At 40.3% G+C, this 17,391-nt stretch overlaps 1 protein-coding gene across 1 annotated transcript in view; it reads left to right on the top strand.

Moving 5' to 3' along the window:
* Positions 1–503: 503 nt before the first annotated feature.
* Positions 504–17,391, top strand: part of MAGED2 (MAGE family member D2) — a 62,864-nt gene continuing 45,976 nt past the window's right edge. The window contains exon 1 of the mRNA XM_080910452.1: positions 504–526. The gene's annotated coding sequence lies outside the window, so the exon portion shown is untranslated. The remainder of the gene's footprint in view (positions 527–17,391) is intronic.

The raw sequence follows: 17,391 nt of genomic DNA, 5'->3' as shown, positions 1-17,391 counted from the left end.
TAACTAATTAAAATAAAAAAGAAAAACTTATTTTTAACAAATTGATGACTTTAGGCTTTTAATAGAATTGATGATTTTAGGCTTTGAAAAGGCCCAAATGGAGGGAGAGATTAATGGGAGAGACAATTGGAATGGGGAACACCTCTGAGATGAACTAAAACCTAGAATAATGGAAAACCTCAGGAGTCTATGAGGGTGACCCTAGCTATGAGGGATATGGAGTTTGAACAGGCCATAGCCTACAACCTGGCAAGACTTCCTAAGGGAGGATTGATTGGGTCACCAAGACAGACACAGAACCTTTACCTACAATTTGTCCTGCCTACAAGTTGGAGCAGAAATTGAGGGTTTGGCCAACCAATGACTGGTCCAGCTTGAGACCCATACCATGAAAAGAACCTCACCCCTGACATTATTAATGATATTTTGTTATATTTGCAGACAAGAGCCTAGCATAACTGTCATCTGAGAGGCTTCACCCAGCAACTGAAGGAAACTGACACAGAAGCCCACAACCGAACATAAGGTAGAGCTTGGGGAATCCTAAAGAAGAGGGCAAGGAAGGATTTAGGAACCAGAGTGGTCAAGGACACCACAAGAAAAACTATAGATCCAACTAACCTGGGCCCACAGACACTGAACTGCTAACTAGAGGATGACCTAGGCCCTCTACACATATGTAACAGATATACAGCTTGTTCTTCATTAGGAATTTTTAACAGAGGGAGCAGGGACTGTTTCTGACTTTGTTGCCTGCCTTTGGTACCATTTCTCTCTATTGGGTTGTCTCATCTAGCCTCAGTAGGAGAATATGTGCCTTGTATTACTGCAACTTGATATGTCGGGATGGGTTAGTATCCATGGGAGGCCTCCCCTTTTCCGAAGAGAAAGACAGGAGGGGTGGATGGAGGGGAGAAGGTAGAATGGAAGAACTGGGATGAAAGGATGGGGAAATCTGTGGTTGGGTTGTAAAGTAAATAAATTAATTAGTTAACTTATTAAAATATAAAAGAAAGGAAAAACCATTTTTTGAAACAAAAATCAATATGGTAGGATTTTAGTTACTGTTGGTGGGAAGAGCTGGTGATCTCTTCAGTTAGTTGTAGATCAAAAGTGGGAATATTGTCACACTTCACATAAGATCAAGAAACTAGTTATTCATACAAAAGAGCAAGATTTTTATTCAACACACATGGGGTAGATGTAGAGGGGTTGATGGAGTTTAAACTGGGGAGGTTAATACCTTTCTAAAACTGCCTTTATCACCTTCACTGCTTGGCATATGCATGTACCTCTACTTTTAAATTGTAGTTGTGTTTATATTTCAAGGCTACGGGTCAGGAGGCAGCGCTCTATGGTTTCCAATTATGTCCAGCAGTGGATTGATAGGAGGGGAACCTTTAAGTCAGTACCCCAGTGCAGGTCACACATCCAAGAGTATGTGTGCAGCACAAATTGGACACAAAGTTGGGTGGATAGGAAATAGGGGCAGAACAAAGGAGGAGTTGGAGGTGAATATGATTAAAACACACAGTATGGAATTGGGTTTGGGGAACTTTGCAAACAAGCATGCGGAGAGATTGTGAGAAGCCGAGGACTAGGACCAGGACACCTGCAACAACAATGAAAGAAGGACATGGATTTTGGGACAGCTTGGATCTGGGAGGAGGTGGGGGAGGGATGGAGGGTGAATCTGATCAAAAAATGTTGTATGACATTCTCAAAAAACGGAGAAAGACATAGTGAGAGGAAGAAACACACACACACACACACACACACACACACACACACACACACACAGAGGGAAGAGGAGGAGAGAGAAGTTGACTAGGACAAATATCAACTGAAATGCAACACGTTTTCCTCTTTGGTTTTCTCAAGTCGCCTTTTCTTCTAAGATCACTTGCACTATAAGCTTTACCAGTCTGAAACCTCCTTTTAGAGAATTTGCTACTAGTTTCCAAAGAGTTCCTATATGGGTAAAGCACTCCAACGAGCCTCAGAGGAAGAAAGGAAAGACAGCATTTTCTAAATCCCATTTCCCCTATTGTTAGCTTGCTATGTTGGGAAATGAACTTAGAGCAATTGGCTTCAGAGTCCTCTTGTAGACATCTAGGGAAGATTGATGGTAAGTAAGATATAGTGGACATTCACTACCAGTTTTCCTTGGCAAACCCTTTCATAAGCTTGATAATCCATAATTTTATGAGGCAGACTCCACTTGCAAGCATTAACATGGAGAAGGCTAACTATTTACTCAGTCTCATTTAAAGCTGCAGGTTGGGCTGTAAAGCCTATGGACCATGACAGTGACCAGCATGGAAAGATAGTCCAAAAGTGCACTAGTGTCACTTATGCCCTGGGAGTGACCAAAAGCCACCTAAATGACCCATTCAGTAGGATAAAATCTACACCTGTCTTATCCAACTACTCATGACTGGTGAGGTCATGAACCCTAGGAGAGAAACTACCATGGTCACTTTCCTATATAAACATAATTTCTGGCCGTATTCTAAATATTTATCCTCATACCCACAGACAGGTAGAGCTCTCAGGCTGCACTAAAGAAACTTCTTTTGGCTGCAGATAGATGCAGTTACAGAAGACTGTGACTGTTCAAAATGCAGAGAAAAACTAATCATGGTGTGCCTGTGTCCAGTTAATGCATTTATTCCACAACCTCTACACCCAAGGTTCAGGGAACACCAAGGAAGAGGAAGTAGGATATTACAAGAGCCAGAGAACCAGAACCTCTGCTGTGAGATAGTCTCCTCTAAAAAGTACATAAAGTTAGGGGCTGTAACTACTTTGACAACTGTCACTGGTTTTCAAAAAGAAACAGCAAATGAGGAGCTGAAAAGAGGGGGCAGAACAAAGAGCAATTAGGGTAAACATAATCAAGACATATTGTTTAAAGTTCTCAAAGAACTAATAGAATATTATACTAAAATGTTAAAGAGTTGATGGTTTTGGAAGAATGGAAACCCTTTCAGTACTAGGTGAAGACAACGGTAGTGTCTCCATTCAGTTTCCAGTGGCATGAGAAGTAAAAATGGTGGCACCTAGTTTCCAGTGGCATTATGAGCCGTGTTTCTTCTGAGAAACCCCTGAGATGGCATTTTGGAGCATTGTAGTTTGTTTTGTTCCTTCTCCTTGATTATCCAGTGTTTTCAAATTCTGTAAGGTTCCTAGCACAGGCTTCCAGCTGAAATCAGTTAGAATCTGAATTGACTGTTCAAGAACACTGTTTATTCTACTGTAGCCACATGCTCGATAACCAGTATCGGTGCCCCACCTCTCCCAGCTTGTATCAGCCATAGAGTTGGCTGGTGTTGCTACAATCCTTAGATCCATCCAAAAACGGTCCCAGATTTGCCATAGGCAAATTGCAACCATCCTATATTTGAGGAAACAAGGATTGATTCTTGTCGTGGGGGGTGCTAAAGTTACAGTGCAGCTCAAGACTTTTGATCCCGATCGTCATTGGATTAGGAGAACTGAGTGTAGGATTGTGAGCTCCGTGGAAGGCAGGAGGGAGAGGTGATTTAAAAAAAAATGTTGGGTCCTTGGTGACATTAAGCAGGTGGATTGACTCAGCATTTATTTAAGATCTTTATACTGTTGGATTCCTTTCTAGTTATATTATCAATACATTCCCTTTATTAAAACAGTTTGAATAGGATTTTCTGCCATTTGCAACTATAATAATTCTGTACAAGGGAGCTCTGAAATTTTAGAAGGTTTAGCATAGGAGGCAAGAAGCCCCCAGATACTTTAATGGGTTCTCTTCCTTAAATTCCACATCTCCTGTGCTCCCGTATCTCAGGAAATGGCCCCAACATGGCCCACTCACCCAAGCTACAAATAAACAAGGAAGTCACACTGGACTCCTTTTTCTTCTGGACCTCTACTCAAATCTTCCACTGTGATGGTTCTATCTTGGCAGTCCTCCCTCATCTCTCAAACCTACAGTCTCTGCCCTATTCCAAATACAGTAGTCCATAAGGTCATCCTGAATTGACTCCACCTCCTCTTTCAGCTGTTCACCCTCCCTTTCTGCACTTGCTTTCTCTGTTCCTGTCATGATGAAATGTTCTTCACACAAAATTTGATGGTATTTATCTATCCTCTTCCAGACAATACACTCCATAAGCCCACGGATATACCCAGTTTTCCACCATCCCTTTCTTTCATCTGCTTCCAAACATGTCTATTGCCTGTCCCATGATACAGCAATTCTATGGGCCCTAGCAGGAAGTTTACACTTCCCAGCCACATTCTCTTCTTTCCATCACTTCCTTTGCCCTTCTGTCATGCCTTCTCACACCATGGTGTCTTTGATTTTTCTGTTTCAAATAGGGGCTATGCACCTCGATGAATGCCTGTTTTCTCCAGTCTCTGTGTTACACGGTCTGTGCACACTCCAATATTTATTTGACTCAATCTGTGTGCCTCAGTGTTTGTGTGTTGCATGTGTCTCTATATGTCTATTGACCACAAATGCTCAATTTTTTTTTTTTTTTTTTGGTCAGTGTGTCTCATTGTCTATGTAGCCTAATTCCTGTTTCCTAGTGTTTTTATGTCACTGTATGGTCTATCTGTCTCAGAGCTGTGTATTTCCCAGTGTCTCTGTGTTTTGACATCTCTATGGATTCAAGTATGTGTCTACATATGTGTGATTCAGTTTTAGTGCTCAGCATAACCAATTATAACCCATTTCCTATTTAGCCTGGTGTCTGTGGGTCCTAGCATACCTATGTTCAATAGTTTACTGATATGTTTGAATGTTATAGTGTATTTATGTCCCACAGTGAGTGTGTGTGTGTGTGTGTGTGTGTGTGTGTGTGTGTTTTAATGGATGCACATGCCTGTGCTTATATCTTTTGGTGTATTTATATCAAGGTGTCTGTCTTCCTTGGATTCTGTATGTCTCAGCAACGGAGTATACTATTGGCTGAGAACCACACCATTGTTTCTTTTTAATTAATTAATTAATTATATTTATTCACTTTACATCTCATTTATTGCTCCCTTCTTAGTCACCCCCTCCCACAGTCTTCCTCCTCCTATTTTTTTCTGAGTGGGTGGGTGTCCACTGGGTATCCTCCTACCTTGGCATATCAAATCTCTGTGAGACTAAGCACATCCTCTCTCAATGAGGCCAGACAAGGCAGCCCAGCTAGAAGAACCTATTCCACATACAGGCAACGCTTTTGGGATCACCCCCACTCCAATTGTTCAGGACCCACATGAAGACCAAACTGTATATCTGCTACAAATGTGCTGAGAGACTTGGGTCCAGCCCTTGTATGCTTTTTGGTTGGTGGTTCAGACTCTGAGAGCCCCAAGGGTTTTCCTGTGAAGTTCTTATCCTCTTAGAGGCTGCAATTACTCCTCTTATTCTTCCATAAGAGTACCCAAGCTGCATCCACTGTTTGGCTGTGGGTGTCTGCATCTGTCTGAGTCAGTTGCTAGGTGGAGCCTCTCAGAGAACAATCACGCTAGAGTCCTGTCTGCAAGTATAATAGAGCATCATTAATAGTGTCAGGGATTGATTTTTGCCCATGAGAGTAAGAACTTAAGTCTCAAGTTGTGCCTGTTCTTGATTGTCTATTCCCTCAGTCTCTGCTCCATTCCACATCCCTGCATTTCTTGTAGACAGAATAAATTTTGGGTCAAAGTTTTGTGGATGGGCTAGTGTCCCTATAGCTCCACTGGGGTTCCTGCCTGGCTATAGGAGGTGGCTTCTTTAGGTTCCATAACCCCAATGCTGTGAATCAGCTAAGGGTACCCTATTGATTCTTGGGTGCCTCCCTTATACCATGTCTCTGTCTCTTCCTGGAGATAACCCCAACCTCCCCACCCCTGTCAGTTGCAGAATTTCATTTCATTCTCATGGCCATCTAGTCATTCTTCCTGTCCCTTCCCAACCTGATCCTGTTACCCCCCATTCCCCTCCCCTCCCCCATTCCCCTCCTCCATCCTCCTTGCTCCATCTGCCTTTTATGACTATTTTATTTCCCCTTCTAAGTGAGATTCAAACATCCTTCCTTAGGCCTTTCTTCTTGTTTAGCTTCTTTGGATCTATGGAGTGTAACATGGGCATCCTGTATTTCATGTCTAATAGCCACTTTTAAGTGAGCATATACCATGCAAGTCCTTTTGGGACTGGGTAGCCTCACTCAGGATATTCCCAAGATCTATCCATTTGCCTACAGAATTCATGATGTCTTTGTTTTTAATAGCTGAATAGTATTCCATTGTATAGATGTACCACATTTTAAAAATCCATTCTTCAATTGAGAGACATCTAGGTTGTTTCCACTTTCTGACTATTACAAATAAAGCTGCCATGAATATACCTGAGCAAGTGTCTTTGTGGGATGTTGAAGCATCTTTTGGCTATATGCCCAGGGGTAATGTAGCTGGGTCTTGAGATAGAACTATTCCCAGTTTTCTGAGAGACTTCTATATTGATTCCCACAGTGGTTGTACAAATTTGCACTCCCACCAACAGTGGTGTTCCTCTTTCTCCACATCCTCACCAGCATCTTCTGTCACCTGAGTTTTTGATCTTAGCCATTCTGATGGATGTAAGATAGAATCTCAGAGTTGTTTTGATTTGTATTTCCCTGATGACTAAGGATTTTGAAAATTTCTTTAACTGCTTCTCAGACATTGGAGGTTTGTTTATACTGTTGCTTCTTATTTTTTTATTCAAACACAAGATCTTTGTTTTTCTGGATCTCTCTGTGTACTGCATCATCTTTGTTTTCATGTTTTTTTTTTTTTGTTACTAGTATGTGAAGTGGAAACTTCTAGTTCTTTTGAAAAGTTATGTCAAATGAGGTTTTTCTGGGGCACACAGGTGAAAGGATGTCATGCTAAAGCAGACACATGAAACACTATTTTCCTGAAGCAGACACAGGTGAAAGGATGTTTAGCTATAGCAAACACGTGAAAGGACTCTTGATGAAGGAGTATAAATATGACCCCGCAGATAGTAGGAGAGGAGCACTGAGCTTTGCTTTGGTTTGCTCTGCCTCGTTATTCTTCACACAAGACACACATGTATTGGTTTGCGTTACGTAGTGTTGTTGAGCTCAACTTGTGGTACACCGCCATTGAGAGAAACTCACCCAAGGACTACTCCTGGGCTTCCTGCAGGAGCTTGCTGCTTCTGTGGCCTCGCCTCAGGCCAGTTGGTTAGCCTGGCGGTTTCTTCAGGATTCATCTACAGCTGCCTGGTGTCTGCTTGCTGAGAGGACCGGACAGTAGCTGCTGTTTGGTGACTGGTCTCTGCCCGTCTAGAGGACTGATCTGCAGCCGCTGAGTTGTGTTTGGTTTTTGCTCTGGAACTGAGCTGCTGCCCAAGAACATGGAGCTCATGCCCAAAGTACCGTTGCTGAACAGGTCCACTTCCTCCATGTCCTAATAACTTTTCTCTTCCACTACCTCTGCTGGGTGGTGGGCTACAGGAGAAATCTTTTAATAACTTTAATAAGTTGAACCCTTACTAAAAGTAGTTTGCAAAAAATGTGTGCCTACAAGCATGACTATGTGTTGGCATGTTGCTATGTATTTTTTAACCACAGTTTCCATGTACCACCGTCCTGGCACATATGAGTCTCGGTATCTTACATGCCCAGATCTGTATCTCTCAATATTGATTTGACTCTGTATCTTTAAGTAACATTGTCTAGTCTTAGTGCTTCTATTCTATGTCACAGTGTCTTTGAATGTCGGTGTCCATATGATCAGTATCTGTGGGATCTAGTATTTTTCCTGTGTCTCTATATATTAGTGTCCATGTACCCCAAAGTCTGTGTTTAAGATTGTCTTCCCTATGTCTCAGGGTCTGTGTATCTTTGAATCCTTGTATGTTTTAAAGGTTTTCGGTGTCTGTGTCCCACTCTCGATTTTGGCAACATGTTGCATTTTGTCTCTAGTTTTAGAAGTTTTCTGTCCCTTTGCCTACACTTGTGTTTCTCCATACTTATATCTTTGGCATATGCATAAGTGAATCAGTGTTCAAATGCCTATATACACCAGTGTCTACTTATATAATTTTTAAGTCAGTATCTACACGTCTGTTTTCTGGGGCACCAGATCTGTTTATCTTAGTATCTGCATGTGTCCAAGTGTCTGTGTTTCAGATTCCACAAATCTCGTTGCCATTTACTCTAGTGCCTATGTGCCCCAGTGCTGGTGTGTCTCAGAATTAGCTTTTGGTGTTTTGCTGTGCCTTGGTTTATCTGTGCTTGCTTTTTCATGTCCTAATTTCTACATATTCCCATGTTTGTGTGCTTCAGAAAGAGGTATGTTTTAATAACTTTGTATCACAGTGTCTGTATGGAATGTTTCCATGTCTTGAGTACCCAGCTGTTTTGTTCCAGTATCTGAGTGCCAATTGTCTGTATTTCCTCATTTATGTCTTTAGTACCATGTGTCCAAGCATTTGCTGAATTTGGATTCTCTCCACTAGTATCTTTGTTTCCTACTGTCTGAGTACTCTATTGACTATATCTCCTAGAATGTCTGGACACTCAAGTGTCTATGTATGCCATGGCTATATCTTGGTATTTATGAATCACAACATTTCTGTATCCCAATGTCTTTGTACCCTAATGTTCCTAAGTTCAAATTTCTGTCTTGATCTGCCTCTGTGAGCCAAAGTCTATGCATCCCAGCCTCTCTGGGTTGCAGTATCTGTTCTCAATCTATACGTAACCCAAAGACTATGAGTTATAGTGTCTGCTTCCTACCACCTATATAGTTTCTTCTTACTGCCACATACACATGACTCTGTAATTGCTTTTGTCTAATTGACCATGTTTTCTGGTGTCTTATAGATTAGTGTTTGCATGTTGTATTATGTCTCCTAGTTTTTTTTAATATAAAAGGAGGTTTGTTTGGGTCTTATAGTTTCATATGGTTAGAGCCCATGATGATGGAGAAGAGGTCACAGGCAGCAGGCAGCTGCAGCAGCAGCAGCTGAGAGCTCACATGTTGATCCACAAGCAGGATGCAGAGAGAGGGGGACACACTGGGAACACCAGCAGTGACACACCTCCCCCAACAAGGCCACATCACCTAATCCCCCCTAAATATTTCTACTAACTGAGGATTAAGTATTCAAGCATATGATCCTATAATGGGCCATTCTCATTCAAACCACCACACTGCTCTTGTGAGGAACTTGAATGCAGTTTCTAGCACCTGTGTCAGGTAGAGCTCACAACTAGCCGGAACTCTGTGACTTTAGTTGCAGAGGGTCTAACATCCTCTTCTGCCCTCCAAGGGCATTCTCATTTGCATTCACTGACACAGAGACACATAATTAAAAATATTTTTAAAAAGATCCTGAGAGGTTGGAAAGTTGTATTCTATGTATTTAATTTTAAGCAACAAATTAATGAAATGTACTTCACTGGTTACCTGATAAATACAGAAAATAGTTCTGTGCATGGCATTCAGATGGCATATATTTTTCTTTTTATCAGTTAAAACAATTTTTAAATTTAAATGTATTTTGATCATATTCTTCCCCTCCCCCACATCCTTCAAGATGTTCTTGCCTTCCTACCCAGCCTTAAGTTTTTAAAAACAAACAACACCCCAAATAGGATAACTTTTTCCCCAGAACAAAGGAAACAAAATAAAACCACATCCCTCTCACAAGAAAAATAAAACAAAACACCACATAGTAACTAAATAAAAGCACGCGCATGCACACACACACACAACTGTTGTCTCTATTACATGTTAGTCAACTACTTCTGAACATGAGGCCTGTCCTGGAGTGGTTGATGTACCCAGTGTCACTCTATTGGAGAAAACTGATTTTGTCTCTTCCAGAAAGTAAAAGTAACAATTCAGTTGTTACCTTAGTGGCTAGATTTACATTGATTCATTCATCCACTTAAAAAAAATAACAGAATAAAATACAGTAAAATAAAAACAATCACAGTGAAAGTTGTACAAGACAAATGAAGAGAAGAAAAACCTCAAGAGAATGCAGAAGAATCAGAGATGAGTTTGCACAACCAGGAATCCCATAAAAACACTGAAATTGAAGCCATAATGTATAAGCAGAGAGGACCTGGTGGAGACCCTCGCGGGCCCTGTGCTTGCTGCTTCAGTGTCTGTGAGTTCCTATGATCTGTGCTCAGCTGATTCAGAGGGCCTTGTTCTCCTGCTGCCCTCCATCCCCTCTGGCTCTCACACTCTCTCTGCCTCCTCTTCCATGGGATTCCCTGAACTCTAAGCAGAGAGATTCAATGGAGACATCCCTTTTAGAACTGGATATTCCAAGGTCATCTCCCCCCACCAGTGTGTGTGTGTGTGTGTGTGTGTGTGTGTGTGTGTGTGTGCAGGCATGTGCATGCTGTCTGGCTGTGGGCTCTTTGCCTCATCTGCTACAAGAGGAAGCTTTTCTGTTGGTGGCTGAAGAAAGCAATAATCTATAAGCACAGCAGGATATCATTAGGTATCATTTTAACACTACATTTTATAAGTCTGGTAGTATTTGATTTTACCCTAGGCATTAGGATGTCTAGTTTCTGGCTTTTGCAAGCAGTGTCAGGTATAGTTTCCATCTCAGGGAGTAGTCCTTAAGTTGGAGGACATTGCAATTCTTAACATCTATGTCCCCCAAACAAGTACACCCTGATTTTGTAAAAGAAGCACTAGTACAGATTAAATCACATATTCACCTTCACACTCCAATACTCTTATTAAAACAGGTCACACAAACAAAAACTAAATAGAGAAATTCTGGTACTAACTGATGTTATAAACCAAGTAGAACTAACAGAGGTTTATAGAACTTTTTACCAAAACACAAAAGAATATACATTCCTCTCAGCACCTCATGGAACCTTCTCCAAAATTGACCGCATTTTTAATAGTCTCACAAATAAAAAAAGCCTAAGGCCGAATGGTTTTACAGCAAAATTCTACCAGAATTTCAAATAAGAGTTAATGCTAATACTCCTCAAATGATCCCACAAAATAGAAACAGAGGGAACATTGCCCAATTCATTTTACTAAGCCACAGTTACCCTGATACCCAAACAACATAAAGATCCAACGAAGAGAATTACAGAATAATTTCCCTTATGAACATAGATGCAGAAATAAATAATCAGTAAAGACTTTGAAAACAGAATCCAAGAACACGTCAAAAGGATTATCCACTATGATCAAATAGGCTTCATCCCAGAGATTCGGGGATGGTTCAACATATGTAAATTGATAAATATAATCCATTATATAAACAAACTGAAAGATAAAATCTGCATGATCTCATTAGAGGCAGAAAAGTCCACAGACAAAATCCAACACCTCTTCATGATAAAAGTCCTGGAGAGATCAGAGACACAAGGAACATACCTAAACATAACAGAGTAAATTTACAGTTAGCCTACAACCAACATCAAATTAAATGGAGAGAAACTCAAAGCAATTCTACTAAAATCAGGAATAAAACAAGGTTGTTTATATTCTCCACACCTATTCAATATAGTACTTTAAGTCCCATCTAGAGACTAATGAAAGAGATCAAAGGAGCACAAATTGCAACAGAAGAAGTCAAAGTATATTTGTCTGCAGATGATACAAAAGTATACATAAGTAACCCTAAAAATTTCAGTGGGTAACTTCTATAGCTGATAAACACTTTCAGCAAAGTGGCTGAATACAAGAATAACTCACAAAACTCCTATATACAAATGACAAATGAACTGAGAAAGAAATTGAGAAAGCAACACTTTTCACAGCAGCTTCAAATAATGTAAAATATTTGGGGAGTAAATCTAACTGAGCAAAAAATGATTTGTGTGATAAAAACTTTAAGACATTGAAGGTAGTATCCGAAGATGGAAAGATCTTGCATGCCAATGGATTGGCAGAATTAATATTGTAAAAATAGCCATCCTACCAAAAACAATGTACAGATTCAAGCAATCCCCATCAAAATTCCAACACAATTCTTCGCAGATCTCAAAAGGACAATTTTCAGCTTCATGTGGAAACACAAAAGACCCAGGACAGTTAAAACAATTTTGAGTAATTAAAAGGACTACTGGAGGTGTCACCATTCCTGATATCCAGTTTACTACAAAGCTATCCTAATAAAAGCAGTATGGTATTGGCACAAAAATAGACAAGTTGATCAATGGAACTGAAAAACCAGACACCTGATTTTTTTATAAATAGGCCAGAAATACACACTGGAAAATAAGACACCATGATGCTGGTCAAACTAGGTGGCTACACACAAAAGAATCCAGATAAATCTATACTTACCACCCTGCACAACTCTCAAGTCCAAATGAATCAAAGACCTCAACCTAAAATGATATACACTGAACCTGATTGGAGAGAAAGTGGGGAATGGTCTTGAAGTCATTGGCACTGGTTTTCCATTGAACTGAACAGAACACCATTAGCATAGGCACTAAAACCAACAATTAATAAACCTCATGACACTAAAAAGGACTTCTGTAAGGCAAAGGACACTGTCAATAGGACAAAATGACAGCCTACAGAATGAGAAAAGATCTTTTGCAACTATACATCCAATAGAGGGTCGTCGAATATAAGGCTTACTCCATGAGATAGGACCCATATCCAGTACTGTTTGGAATACCGAGTACCAGAGACTAGATAGTCCAGAGACACAGGGTAAAACCAAATAATGCTGGTCTAAAAATGTAGTGATAAAAATGCCTCCTATACTCATAGATCAGTGCCTTGTTCAGCCATCATCAGAGAAGCTTCCTTCTGCAGCAGATGGAAACACAGACACCGACAGGTAGACATTATGAAGAGTAGGAGACCTTGGACCACTCAGCCTTAAATGGGATGTCTCCATCCAATCCTTCCCCTCAGGGTTCAGGGAACTCCATGGAAGAGGAGGCAGAGAGAGTGTGAGAGCCAGAGGGAATGGAGGGCAGCAGGAGAACAAGGCCCTCTGAATCAGCTGAGCACAGATCATAGGAACTCAGACACTGAAGCAGCAAGCACAGGGCCCGCGCGGGTCTCCACCAGGTCCTCTCTGCTTATATTATGGCTTCCAGTTTAGTGTGTTTATGGGACTCCTGAGTGTGCGAATGAGTGAGTCTCTGGTTCTTTTTTGCCTTCTTTTGTTTTCTTTTCCTTCTGTTGGGCTACCTACTCTAATGTCAATGTGATGGTTTTTGTATTATATTTATTTTGTTATGTTTTGTTGTTATAGAAACTTGTTTTCTGACAATAGGCAGAAAAGGAGTGGATTTGGACAGGAGGACATGTGAGGAGGAACTTGGACGAGTAAAGGGAGGGGAGACTGTAATCAGGATATATTGTATGAAAAAAAAAGACCTCTTGGCCGATTTTATTTCTTTGAGTATGTAATGTCTTTCCCTATTTTTTCTGATGAGTTTTGGGTTGAGTTCTATTTTGTTAGATATCAAGTAACTTTACCAGCTTAGTTTTGAGTCCAATTGCTTAGAATATCTTTTTCCAACCCTTATCTATTCTTGATGTTAAGGTATGTTTCTTGTATGCAACAGAAGGATAGATTCCCATTTTCACATCCATTCTATGAGTCTGTGTCTTTTTATTGAAAAATTGAGACCACTGATGTTGAGAGCTGCCAATGATTGATGATTTTTATTATTTTGTTGCTGTTGGTAATGATGATGGTGTATGTGTGTGTTTCTCATAGTTTGACTTTGCTGATATGATATTATTTCCTGTATTTTCTTGGATATAGTTAACCCATTTAGCCCAGAATTTACCTTCTAGTACCTTCTATAGGGCTAGATTTGTATATAAATATTGCATAAATTAGATTTTTATCATGTAGCATTTACTTGGTCTCTTTCTCTTGCCTTGCAGATTTTAATATTTTTTCTTTTCAGTGTATATTTATTGCTTTGATTATTAAGTGTTAAGGGGACTTTCTTTTCTGGTCCAATCTGTTGGGTGTTCTGTATGTTCCTTGTACATTGATATGCATCTCCTCCTTTAGGTTAGGAAATTTTTCTTCTATGAAAACATTTTCTGTGACTTTGACTTGCATTTCTTCTCGTTCCTATTTTATACCTATTATTATTAGGTTTGGTTCCAGTTCCTGGATGTTTTGTGCCAGTAGTTTTTTCGACAGCTATAGTTCCTGTTTGAATTCCTACACTTTTGATTTTCAAAATACCCTCAGTTTGCATTTTTGTTATTGATTCTATTTCCAATTCCAGATCTTGATCATTTGTATTGATTTCCTTTCACCATTTCTGTTTTCTTGGATTATTTTTAAAAAAGGAAATTATTCATTTCCTCTTTAAGGACCTCTCATGCATAAAGGCTGTTTTAAGGTCATTTTCTTGTGCTTTAGCCATGTTGGAATACTCTGGGCCTGCTGTGGTAGGGCTACTGGGTTCAAGTAAAGATACATCGTCCTGGCTGCTTTTCTGTTTTTATTCTGGCATCTAGGCATTTGAGGGTTGGGAAGATTGTATTCCTGGGTGCTGATATCTAGTTTTCTCTTTGTTGGGTAGGTGTTTTGTTCCTTGTTTTCTGTTTCCTCTGTGCTTCTTAGAAGAGTGTCATGGCTGTGTGTTGCCCTGGGAAAATGTTCTGAGGTCTTGATTTGTGAGGGTACTGGGGGTTCCAGGACAAATGTGTTTCTGGGTATTGGGACCTGATACTTAGTAATGTGAATGGGCTGGGGTTAGGAGTGGAAATCTTTATATATGAGGAAGGAAAGCTGGGTGTTTCACAGGACCTGCTTATTTGGTTCCCTGGGAATGAGGGTGGAGAGTGAGGAGAGGCCACAGCAGAAGGCTTGCTACAGACCTGGGGATGAGACTAGGTTGGGGGAATTACACTTAAGAAGAATGGAAAAAGAGGTGAAGATCTGCAATTTGATGGCTTTTTCTCTTTTTGGAGTGGTCTGTGGTTTCCCAGGGAGTGTCAGCTGGACTTGTAGGCTGGGACAAATCAGTGAGTTTGGAGATGATCTCTATGATCCTCTGGAGATGGGTACAGGCAGGTAAGGGAAGCTGCAACAGGTTTCCTGTTGCAATGCTAGGATGAGACTGGGGAATTGCACTTGAAGAAGCAGAGGGAGAGGCGAAGATGTAGAGTTAGGTTACCTGTTTTCCTAGACAGAATGTGTCTCTAAATTTTTAGCCTTCCTGGGTCTGTAGCAGAGTATTTGTAAAGACCAGTTCTATATAGTTCTATGTCTGTAAGTGTACACCTTGTCATTGACGCTATACTCTAGATCATGTGTCCCAGTGCCAGTTCACCCTGGTAAATATGTATCCCAGTGTTTACTTTTCCCAATGTTTGTCAGTCTTTGCATGCTCGTATCTTGGTGGTATCTTATAGTGTCCTCTCTATACACCTGGGCGTTTGTTTCTTCTAATGTTGGTACTTTATTTTGTCTCTGGAATTAGTTTTCCATATGCTTCCGTTTTTATGCCCTTTCTTTGTGTTCTAGTATCTCAGGTTCTGTGTGTTGTTTTGCCTATGTATACCAGCATCTCTGTGGACGAGTATTTGGTTACTATTATCTCTGTATTTCTGCGTATCTGACAGCTGTCATGGAGTGTGTGTGTGTGTGTTAAATATTTGTTCATGCCAGTATATCTGTGTTCTAGTGGCTATGAGTGTTTTCCTTTGGCTGCATGAATCATAATATCTATATGACAAACACTTGAGTTATGTCTACATAGTTCAATTTCCCAAGATTTATGTATACCAAAGTTTCTGTGTCCTGGCGTGTATGGTTTCTATGGTATGCTGTGATCTAGTAATTGTATGTTCTTGATTTTCAGTAAGTCTATGAGAGTCTATAGTTCAACTCTGTAATACTTTGCTGTGCCATAAATTCTATCAGTCTCTGTGATATCCCACCTAGCCATATCTCTGGGTGTTTCCATTTGACATGGTCTTCCTTACTTCTGACCTTGTCTCCATGTGCCATAGCTGCATATTTAAATGCCCATGTATCCTTACTCTTGAATGTACCCGAGATTCAGCATGTCCCAAACTTCTTTCTTAGCGTCTGTATCATCCTGTCTCTGTGTGCCCACGTGTCTCGCTTCCTACATATCTAGTGAGTTGCTATGTTTAGAGTACTCATTTATGGGTGTGTCCCCTTTGATGTGTATCACTTAGTTTTTGTGTATTCCTAATTATTGACAAGTGCTTTTTTATAAGTCTGTCAATTTTTGTATATTCATTGTTCTTCATATTTATTTGAATCTTTGTGCATCCCCGAGTCTGTATACCTATCTTTACATGGCTTTGAATGTTTTTGCATGCTACCTAGTGGCTACACAAGGTGACTTGGTACCCAACAACTTCTGTACTCCATTCTCAATTTGTTCTTATTTCAATGTGACCCCAAGTCTTTGTGTATGTTGGATACTCTGTGTCTCTGAGTTCCTTTGTTTCAGACAGTGTCTGCATGTGCTGCTTCCCATGTGCCTGATAAGGAAGAACCGCTGAGCCTGAGCATCTCCAGAACTTCCTTTCTCCTGTCTGAATTTGTTCTACTGCTTCTCCTCTCCTCCATTTATTGCTGTCACATTTCTGCCAACGTTTCTGTGTGATTACTTATAATATTGAAACTGTACTCTCAAAGCCTCCGAGTCTTTGTCTTGTGTTCCACATGGCATTCATGTTTCTCCTTTTTAATTCATTTATTCTACAAGTATTTATTAAGCCCATACCATGGGCCATGAACTATGGCTATGTAGAGGAATCAGAAAAGATTCATGGTCTCTGGGAGCTCAGTTTCAGCGGGGATTCAGATGAGCAAACATGATTATCAAAAATGCCATAAGCTTGGAGGGGACTTAAAGCAGGCACCAAGTCAAACCTCATGGAGGGCCTAGGGAATGCCTTCTAGGGGAGGTGATGAGTAAGACTTGAAAGATGAAGTGAGTTTGCTTAGATAAAACAAAGAAAGCATGCTTCTCAGAGAAGTATGAATACATACAGAAGTCCAGCAATCATAGCTTATTAGGGAAATTCTAAGTCACTCAGTGAGGTTTGGGTTTTAAGAATGACAGCCAGTGAACTATGAAAAGATGAAGTTGGGAAGGTGATATTGAGTGTGGGTGGGGGATTGTGGGAGGAATAGAAGAGGGAATATATGATCAAAATATACTATATACATGTGTGACATTCTCAATGAATAAAATCACTTCCAGGGTGCATACAAATTTATAACAGAGACTATAAACCAGGCAAAAAGAATATTAACAAGCTTTTAGGGTCAAAGTTCTGCTTAGATTTGTGTATCGTGGTATAATTTGTCCCTTAGCACATGCATATGCATCCTTTATATGTACCCCCATGTACCCAGGCCTATGCCATGGCTGACTCTAGGCCACA

Source organism: Micromys minutus, assembly GCF_963924665.1.
Source record: "Micromys minutus genome assembly, chromosome: X".
NCBI classification, from domain to species: Eukaryota; Metazoa; Chordata; class Mammalia; order Rodentia; family Muridae; genus Micromys; species Micromys minutus.
The sequence above is the reverse complement of the archived record's forward strand: the minus strand, read 5'-3'. Positions and strand labels throughout refer to the sequence as shown.